Genomic DNA, 9,874 nt, shown 5'->3' on the forward strand with positions numbered 1-9,874 from the left:
CTCCCGACCTCACTTGCGGGCCCCATTAGTACCTTTGCCTATTATTGAAGTCCCTTTCGAGAGGATAGCAATGGACATAGTGGGTCCACTGGAAAGATCAGCATGGGGCCACCGAAACGTACTAGTCATCCTTGACTACGCCACGCGGTATCCAGAAGCCATTCCTTTAAGAAACCCCACATCCAAGGCAATAGCAAAAGAACTACTCCAGGTTTTTGCCAGAGTGGGCATCCCTAAGGAGATCCTGACAGACCAAGGAACCCCGTTCATGTCAAAATTAATGAAAGACTTATGTACCCTACTCCGCATCCAAGCCATACCGACCTCAGTCTACCATCAACAAACCGATGGACTGGTCGAGCGGTTTAACCGTACCCTTAAAAGTATTATCCAGAAGGTGGTAGGACAGGACGGAAAAGACTGGGATACCCTTCTACCATATCTAATGTTTGCTATACGGGAAGTCCCCCTGGCATCCACTGATTTCTCTCCCTTTGAACTACTATACCGATGCCACCCATGTGGAATATTAGATATTGCCAAGGAAGATTGAGAAGAACAACCCAACCCAGGAAAGAATGTCATTGAGCACGTGACACAGATGAGAGAGTGAATAACTCGAGTAACCCCTATAGTACGAGAACATTTGGAAAAAGCACAAGAGGCCCAGCGGACATATTACAACCGTTGGGCGAAAGTACGGAGATTTCAGCCGGGGGAACGGGTAATGGTGCTAGTACCGACAGCAGAAAACAAACTGGCATGGACCATATGAGATAGTGGAAGCCACTGGGGAGGTGGACTATAAGGTCAGACTGCCGAAGGCCAGAGCAAATCTACCACAATAACTTACTGAAGCCCTGGCGTGACTGAGAGACGTGCCTGGTCATTCGGGGAGCTCCACCCCAGACAGACGACCCACAGGGGCAGGTGACAATATCTTCTGAGTTAACTCCAGAACAACAAACAGAGGTCATTGATATGATCCAACGGAACCAGGACATGTTCTATACACAGCCGGGCCGTACGACACTGGTCCAACATCATATTGTCACCAGTCCCGGAATAAGGGTGACAATAAGACCGTACCGAATACCGGAAGCTAAAAGGGAAGAAATTAGGACAGAAGTGAAGAAGATGCTGGAACTCGGGGTTATGGAAGAATCCCACAACCAGTGGTCCAGCCCTATCATCCTAGTCCCCAAGCCTGACGGCACCCTGAGGTTTTACAACGACTTCCGGAAGTTGAATGAAGTATCCCAATTCGATGCCTATCCGATACCATGCATTGACGAGCTAGTTGATCAGTTAGGCAAGGCCTAAGAGACTGAATTCCTTTATCAGGAGATGTAACACATCCCAGTGTAGATTCCCATTCTGGATGATCTAATTTTTGCCTGCTGAGCCAGTCAAGACTAACCACTCTAGATCTGACCAAAGGATATTGGCAAATTCCCCTGGCCGAGAATGCCAAGGAAAAGACTGCCTTCTCTACACCCGATGGCCTGTTCCAATACACTGTCCTCCCTTTCGGACTCCATGGGGCCCCTGCAACATTCCAATGACTTATGGACAAATTGCTGCGACCCCATGCCAAGTATGCCACCGCCTATCTAGATGACGTAGTCATCCATAGCCCTGACTGGGAAACGCACCTCGGAAAAGTAGAAGTGGTGCTAGACACCCTGCGGAAGGCCGGCCTCACTGCCAACCCTCTCTAATGCGTGATAGGACTAGCTGAGGCCAGATACCTCGGGTATGTAGTAGGGAGATGTTTGGTGAAACCCCAATGGAACAAAGTGGAGGCAATACAAGGTTGGGCACGACCAGTCCGCAAAAAGCAGGTCAGAGCATTTCTAGGGATAGTAGGATACTATTGCAAATTCATCCCTCACTTTGCCACAAGAGCAGGGCCACTGACAGATTTGATAAAGGCTCAAGGCCCCGAGATAGTAAAGTGGACTGATGTGGCAGAAGGAGCATTTGTAGATTTAAGGACAGCCCTTTGCTGCCATCCAGTACTCATAGCCCCAGACTTCGAGAAGGAATTCATTCTACAAACAGATGCCACAGAGGTAGGGCTAGGAGCCGTCCTTTCACAGATGGTAGGGGAGGAGGAACACCCGATTTTGTACCTCTGCTGGAAACTCCTCCGCTAGGAACAAAAGTATGCTGTCATTGAAAAGGAATGTCTGGCGGTAAAATGGGTTATGGAGACTCCCCGCTACTACCTACTGGGGCAGCGGTTTACCCTCGTGACAGACCACGCCCCACTCCAGTGGATGCACAGAAACAAGGAGAAGAACGCAAGAGTGACTAGGTGGTTCCTACCACTGCAGCCCTTCCATTTCCGGGTACAGCATAGGGCCGGAAGCCAACACTGCACCGATGATGGCCTATCCCGACAGTACTGCCTCTCGTCCCAAGTAGCCCAACCCCATGGTGTTGAGTGGGGGGGATATGTGATACAGCAAGGCCAGAGGGCAGCAGGAGAGTGTTAGAAGGAAGCCTTATTCCCTGTAGAGGGAAGAAAGTTTGCTATAGATTAATTAAAGCACCTGAAGCCAATTAGAGCACCTGAAGCCAGTCACCTAATAAAACCCCCCTGCTTCAATTAGACAAGGGAAGGAGCTGAAGCAGAGTGGATTGGTGTTGGAGCAGAGAGCAGTCTAGAAGGAAGCAGAGGAGAGTTTGGAGAAGTGCTGCGGTGGGCTAAGAAGACCAAGACCTTAGGTAAAGGGACACCCAGTTTGTGCAGAGGGAGGGCAGGAAGCCCCACAAGCTGAAGGACAGTAGAGAGAAGTAGCCCAGGGGAAGGAACCACTAGTTCAAGCGGTTTACCACTATCCCTAGGGCCCTGGGCTGGGACCCAGAGTAGAGGGCGGGCCCGGGTCCCTCCCTCTCCACTCTCCTCCTCTAGGACACTAGTTGGGCAGTTAATACCCCAGTTCAGGGGTGAGAAACGGTGCCCTGAACCCTCCCCAAGAAGAGAAAGCACGAGACCCATCAAAGTAGTGCCGGCAATTTGCCACACAATAAAGAATCATAATGTGATAACATTTGTATGCAGTTATGACATTTTAAGCATTGTAATCTGTCATAATGATGCCAAGCCACAACACCACAATGTAAACCTCACAATATCATACAGGACAAGTTATAGAAAGGAACTGATAAGGATACTATTTACTGTTACTAATACAGCATCAACATACTGATGACACATAGCTGTTGAATTACACTATTAAATATGGTTGTGATGACCATGCACTTCAGATTAACATGGCAAGGCATTGGTTTGAAGGCTCATGTCACTATGTAAATAGATCAGCCTAGAGGCTTGGATTCATATCTGGTTTAGTTGATGTAGGAGAGTGATGAAGAGGAGCCCTGTCTAAGACTTCTGATCCCACTGGTAAGTGAACATTGAAACCCTGTGATTCAGGTGGAAGGCAAACAGATCTATCATTAGGAGACTGAATTCCTTTATCAGGAGCTGTAACACATCCCAGTGTTGATTCCCATTCTGGATGATCTACTTTTTGTCTGCTGAGCCAGTCAACTGTAACTTTCATTTTTCCCTTGGATGTGAAGGGAGTGAATTTAACTGCACATTTTTCGCTGCCCAAGTCATCAGGAGGTGAGCTTCTCCTTGAACTATAGATCTTGTTCCCCCTTTGTGTATTCACATATGACCTGACTGAGGATTTGTCTGGCATGATCAGCACATGAGAAGAGTCCAGATATGGGAGGAGATCCTTGACACCATATTGGATTGCCCTGACCTCTCTCCAGTTTATGCTGTGCTTGTTCACCTTGTTTGGATCAGATCCCTTGGACAGTATTCAATCCCACATGAACACCCATATCTCCATGCTTGCATCTGAGGTGATAACTGTCCTGACTGGTTCACCTATTGGAAAGCGTGACTTGAATCTCCTTGGACTCATCCACTATCGGAATGACTTGAGAATCCTCCTGGGGAGAGACACAAGGAAGCTCTGTAGCAACCTCATGCAAGCACAGGCTCACACAAGAGGACACTGACCCCAGAAGTGACACAAGTGAATAATGGGTACCTCCCTTGAGAGGAGGACTGTTTGAATAAGATTCCTCAGCTTCTCCTGTTTTTCCTGGAAGGGGGAAAAAAAACCAAAACTTTGTAGAGGACAGTGCCCATCTCCACTTTGAGATGGGGAATCTGCTGAGATGTTGCTAACTGACTCTGTCACAAAACCATGGCTTGGCAGCATCCTTATCACCTGAGTGGTACCATCTATGATTTTGACCCTGGATGAGGCTCGATAAGGAGATTACACAGGAAATGGTAGACGTGGCCCTTTCCTGTCTGAAAGCAGCTATTATTACTATCAGTACTTGTGGTGCAGTTGCTAAACCAAAGGGTAAGGACCTGCACTGGCAGTGTTTCAAGAACAAAGCACAGGAAGCATTTGTGAGACTGTCAAATTAGGATATGGAAAGAGGCATCCTTTAAATCTATTGATGTCATACAGTCCCCTTTGATGATGGCAGCTAATGAGGATGTTAAGGTCTCTGTCTTGAATTTTGATTTCTTCATGGATCTTGAAGTAGAGAACTGCCTTATGGCTTTTTTTGGGGAGCTGGGAGCAGGAGGAACTAGGAACAATATGGAGTGTCGGCCTCATTTCCTCCATATTGCTCTCATTTGCAGGAGATCTAGGGTGGCTGTCTGCAGGGCCAGACTCCTCCTGTTCCTCAAAGAGCAACACTTAATTTGCCATGTTGTACCCCAGGCTGTTGTCATGTTGTACTTCATGAGAAGGAACCTGGCACTGAGGATTATCTCCCATGTGCACACTATGAGGGTGAATCGGGAACCATGCACGGAGGAATACCTGCCCAGCTGCAATCTGCAGATTTCTGTGACTTGGGGGAAACAACTTCCCTCTGTTCCTCTGAGAGCACCTCCTAGAGGACTCCCCTGAATCACTCTTCAAAAAGATGAATGGGATCAGAGAGAGCTCTTTTTGTTTCCTTAGAGCTTTTTATTGGGGTGTCACAGGGGTCTGAAAGTCCGTTTCTTAACTCTTCATTGACCACCTTCCTTCTCCTCCTCAGATGGGAAGAGAAATTTCAGACTGAAGAGTTCTCTGGGGAGGTGAAGGGAACTTTGTGGTTACTCTTTCAAGCAGCTTTCTCACCCTGAGAAAGAGGGAGGGGGGTCATACTGGAGCTTGTGCTGGACTGGGTCTGAAATGGGCTTTCCAGGCTCCCACACTTTCTTCAAAGAAGATTCCTGGATGTGGCCCGGGCACGGCTGACCCAATCCCAGGAGCACCAAGGCTCCAACCCTAGAAGTTCAACAGGAGTCTTTAGCCCACTTACTGCACTGGGAGACAACACTTAGCTGGCAGTGCTAGCATTCACTGGCTCAGGGAGTAGCCCTGAGCCACTGAAAGACTAGTTGCGGGAGGGCAGAAGGAAGGGGCATTTGCTGTGGAATGGAGGGAGAGGTTGTGCACAAAGGTCCCTTACCAGACTCTCCTTAGTTTACTCTAGGTCCCTGTCCGTAGCTCCCTGTCACTGCAGCAGCTGCAGAAGAGGGGGTGGGGAGCTGCTCTGCAGTCAACAGTTGGTGCTGTAAGCACAGGCATTAGCAGCTGGGCAGGAAGCTTCCCTGGCCTTTTGATACTGTGCTTCACCCCACACACCCCTGCATGGGGGAACCACTGCTCTCAGGACTGCCTCTTGTGCCAGCCCATGGGTGCTAAGGTGCTGCCAACTGCTTCGTGGGAGCTCTCTTGTTCTGGAAGGGAAGTGGAAGAAACACTGCCCTGGCCGAGAATTTGAGGTGGCCTGGGTCTCCCCAGAAGAACAGGTGAAGATCTCCAGTGAGCCAGCCACTCAATTCACAGGGAGGTGCAGGAGATGCAGCATCTGGCTTTCCTTCTTCTTAGTCTTCTCCACCAAACTGCACTCTGTATGCATGAGCAGGGGGCACAGAGAGTCCCAGTGACAGAAGAGATTCCCTTACTCCCCACTTCTGACAAAGACAGACCCTGACAGCCTGATAATTTTAAGCCAATTTTTTTCTTAAGTTTGCTCTGCAGCAGGCAGAAACTGGTCTGCCAGCCTGAAGATGAGGCAAATGAAAAACTGGCAGTTTCTCAAAGAAATACCTCTTACCTCTCCTGCCAGTATCTGACAGACAGGTTTGGTCTGCCTCCAAGGTTACTAGAAGAGATACCCAATGTCAAAGATTTGTGGACCTTGCTACAAACAAGAGAGGGGATAAAATAATTTAGCATCATCCTTTGAAAATGCAAATTTTGTGGAGGAGAATAGTCTGTTACTTACTGTCAAACTTTGTGAAGGAACCATAATTAATGACCATTCCCAATGCTAAACATTACATGGTCTGTCTGCATTCTGGTGCAGTATGGAAAGTATGTGATAGCTGGAGGAACTGTGAGTGAGCCAGAGTTATTTTAATGATCATTGTTACAGCTTGCTTTGCTTTGTCTGCATACTTGAGCAGTCCACTGAATTTGGGAAACTTCAGCCTAAATTTTATGAAGTCATACTATGTATATATATATATATGTATATTCCAGATTGCCATGGCTTTTCTAGTCTTCTATGCCTTGTGTTTCATGGCTATTGTCAGGGTTTTTACCTGTGACTGGTTTAGGGTTAAGGACCATCTTAAATGTTTTCCTTACATACATATCTGTAATCTTTTACAAGATGCTGGAAGGACTTCTCTTTGTAGAGACTACCAATCTATTTTGAGGGTTAAACTTGTATTATGAAGTTTTGGTCCTCAGCTATTGCTGATGAAGAAAATGAATTCATGGAGGATTCTGCTCAGGTGGTACCTTATAATAATAGGGCATATGAGGATGTGTGGTGAGTTAAAAAATAGTTCCTAGGAATTACTTCTATAACATAGCAAATAGATAGCTCTTCTGTATGTTACCTTGTCACTTCACTGACTTTCATGTTATGTGGTTTATAGATTTTTATGGCCAGAAGGGACCATTAGGTTCATCTAGTGTGACCTACTGTATAACAGAGGATACAGAATTTCACCAAGTGATTCCTGCATCAAGCCTATAACTTCTGGGTGAGCTAGAACCTATCTTTTAGAAAAACATCCAATCTCAATTTAAAGACTTTAAGTGACAGAGAATTACTCCATCACATAAATTTGTGCTTTATTCCTAGTCTGAATTTATCTAACTTCATCTTCCAGCCATTGGAACTTGTTATACTTTTGTCTGCTGAATTAAAGAGCCCTCTACTATCAGAAATCTTCTCCACATATAGGTACTTACAGGCCATGATCAGTTCAGCTCTTAACCTTATCGTTGATAAACCAAATAGATTGAGCTTCTTTAATCTCCCACTACAAAGTAGGTTTTTGAAATCTCAAATCTCGAAATCTCAAATCAATCATCACTTTTCTGAACCCCTTCCAGTTTGACAACATCTCTCTTTGAAGTATGGACATCAGAATTGGATACAGAATTCCAATAGTAGTCTCACTAATGCAAAACAGTGGTAATCCCACCCTACTTCTACTCAATATTCCCTTATTTAAATCCATGAATTGTGTTTGCTCTCTGAAGTTGGCCTTGATCAGGGGATTGGGTACCTAGGAGAAGGGGAACATAACTGGCTTTGTTGTACTAAAATAATGTGGTGGAGATAAAATAGGTGGAAACAGGAAGGAAGGAGATTCTTCCTGCTGTAAATGCAGCAAGCAGAACATATGATCATAGCATTCTTTGTATTCTCCCATAGAGCGGAAGCTAAGGAGTTTGGTCACTGTGAGCCAGCTTGAGCTGGGAACCTTGAATTAAGAAGGCATGCATAAGCATATTCCAGACTTGAAACTAACTAATGCTGCCCATGTGCAGGGGACATGCAGTTCTTGAAACCCATTTCACTATAAGATGCCATGGTCTGCTATAGTGGGCAGACAAAGGAGGATTTGAAATGAGATCCTGGCCTGCTAGTGCAGAGACCAGCAATAATATGGATACCAATGAACAGATTACCCAAAGTGGATTTCCAGTGCAATGGTGTTTGGCAGAATATTGAAGAAGAAGAAGAATATCTGAAGAAGAGCTCTGTGTAGCTCAAAAGTTTGTCTCCTTCACCAACTGAAGATCCATCCTGATAGGCAGGTTGGTCTATTCCTTTGTTTCAAAGTATTTGCCTCTATTTGCATTTAGAGGGAATCCACAGACAGAAAATAAACAAGGGAGTGTTTTGTAAGGAAGCACTTGCTTGCTGTTAAAACATTTACTTGATGTCTTAAAAACCACTTAAATGGATTGGTCCAGGGATGAAGCCTGGTTATTTAAGTTGTGGATTTTTTTCTTTCTCGATGGGCATCTGTAAAAGTAATATTTGTAACTGTGTTTGTAAAAATCTACTTTATAACCTTGGGAGAGGGCTACAAGTCCTAATAATGATACAATTGTTCTACTACTTGCAATATATTTGTCAAGTGAAAATATATGAGAAATCTTAGTGTTGTCTGTTTGTATGCATGGCGAGATTTTGCTGAATGGGGAAAACAGGTGAGAAATGGTGAACTAAGATCCCTGCACATTCCAAAATTTAAACCTGTAAAAGCGAAAATGAATTTTGGGGAATTCCTAAATGCTAACAGCTGTTTGGCCATATCACAAAACCAACATGCAACTTGGTATGATGGGCAGCCTTTCACAGTACAGGGGTTGGAGGGAAAAAGTGAACTGTACTGGCAGAGCTATGTGCCAAGGTTGGCACGGTGCCAATCCAAACTATGCCTGGCTCATTTAATCATTTCATCACTTTCATTAGCTAAACTTATAAAGAAAAGAAACAAAAGTCACAAACTTGATGAGAGCCATGAAATATGGATTTTTTTAAAAACGGGACCCCTATCCAGGAAGAGAGTTGATCTTTAGAAGATACTAGAGGCTTTTTGATAGGGAAAACATTTTGGGGCAATCTCTGTATGTTCCTCCTATTTTGTTTCACAGTTGTATTGACCGAAACCAGTTCACTTGCAGCTACTGAGGTATCTTATTTCTGTTTACTGAATTCCTCTTTCTCCTTTTGAGGTTTAGGCTGTGGCTTAACTACAGAGCTTGCAGTTGTGCTCTCCTGACGCCTTACCTATTCCAGCCCCCGCGAGCGATGGCAGCTCTCCCACCGACAGCACTGTCCACACCAGTGCTTAAATCAGCATAAGTTATATTACACAGGGGGTGGCTAATTCACACCCCTGAGCGACATAATTTGTCGACTTATGCTGTAGTGTAACCATAGCCTTAGTATAAACTCACGAAATAAAGATATTTCTCAAATACTTTAAGTGAAATGGAAATCAACTACTGGGCACTAGATTACTGCTCACTTCATCTGAATACTTCAATTCTGCTTTTTTCAAATTCAAAAGTTAACTAACCAACTAAATAGTGAACATAACAAGGAAGTTTTGCAGTTGGTTTTGTCAGTGAAATACACTGAGCTCAGCAAAACAATCAAACACTATGAGCAAACTAGACATTCCTGGCAGCACCCAGTGTTTGAAAAAGTATTTTATAAAAAGAAAAATCAGCACTCGTTGTTTCTTGGCTTTCATAATATTCCCCCTTTTTAAAAGGTCAGTAAATATAGACAGATGGTCAGAAATTGACAAAAGACAGTATTTACTTGAAAAATCCACCTAACAGTTGAGGATATACTCAGTGATAAAGGTGCTTTTAAAATGTATGCTAAAAGCAAAATGATGATGATGTTAGGCTGTTTACTTGAATCTACCTCATAAACTAGTGTCACATGGGCTGAGTTAAACCTCACTAAAACTTGGGGGCATAACCAATTATAACTT

Source organism: Natator depressus, chromosome 4 (genome assembly GCF_965152275.1).
Source record: "Natator depressus isolate rNatDep1 chromosome 4, rNatDep2.hap1, whole genome shotgun sequence".
Classification (NCBI taxonomy): domain Eukaryota; kingdom Metazoa; phylum Chordata; order Testudines; family Cheloniidae; genus Natator; species Natator depressus.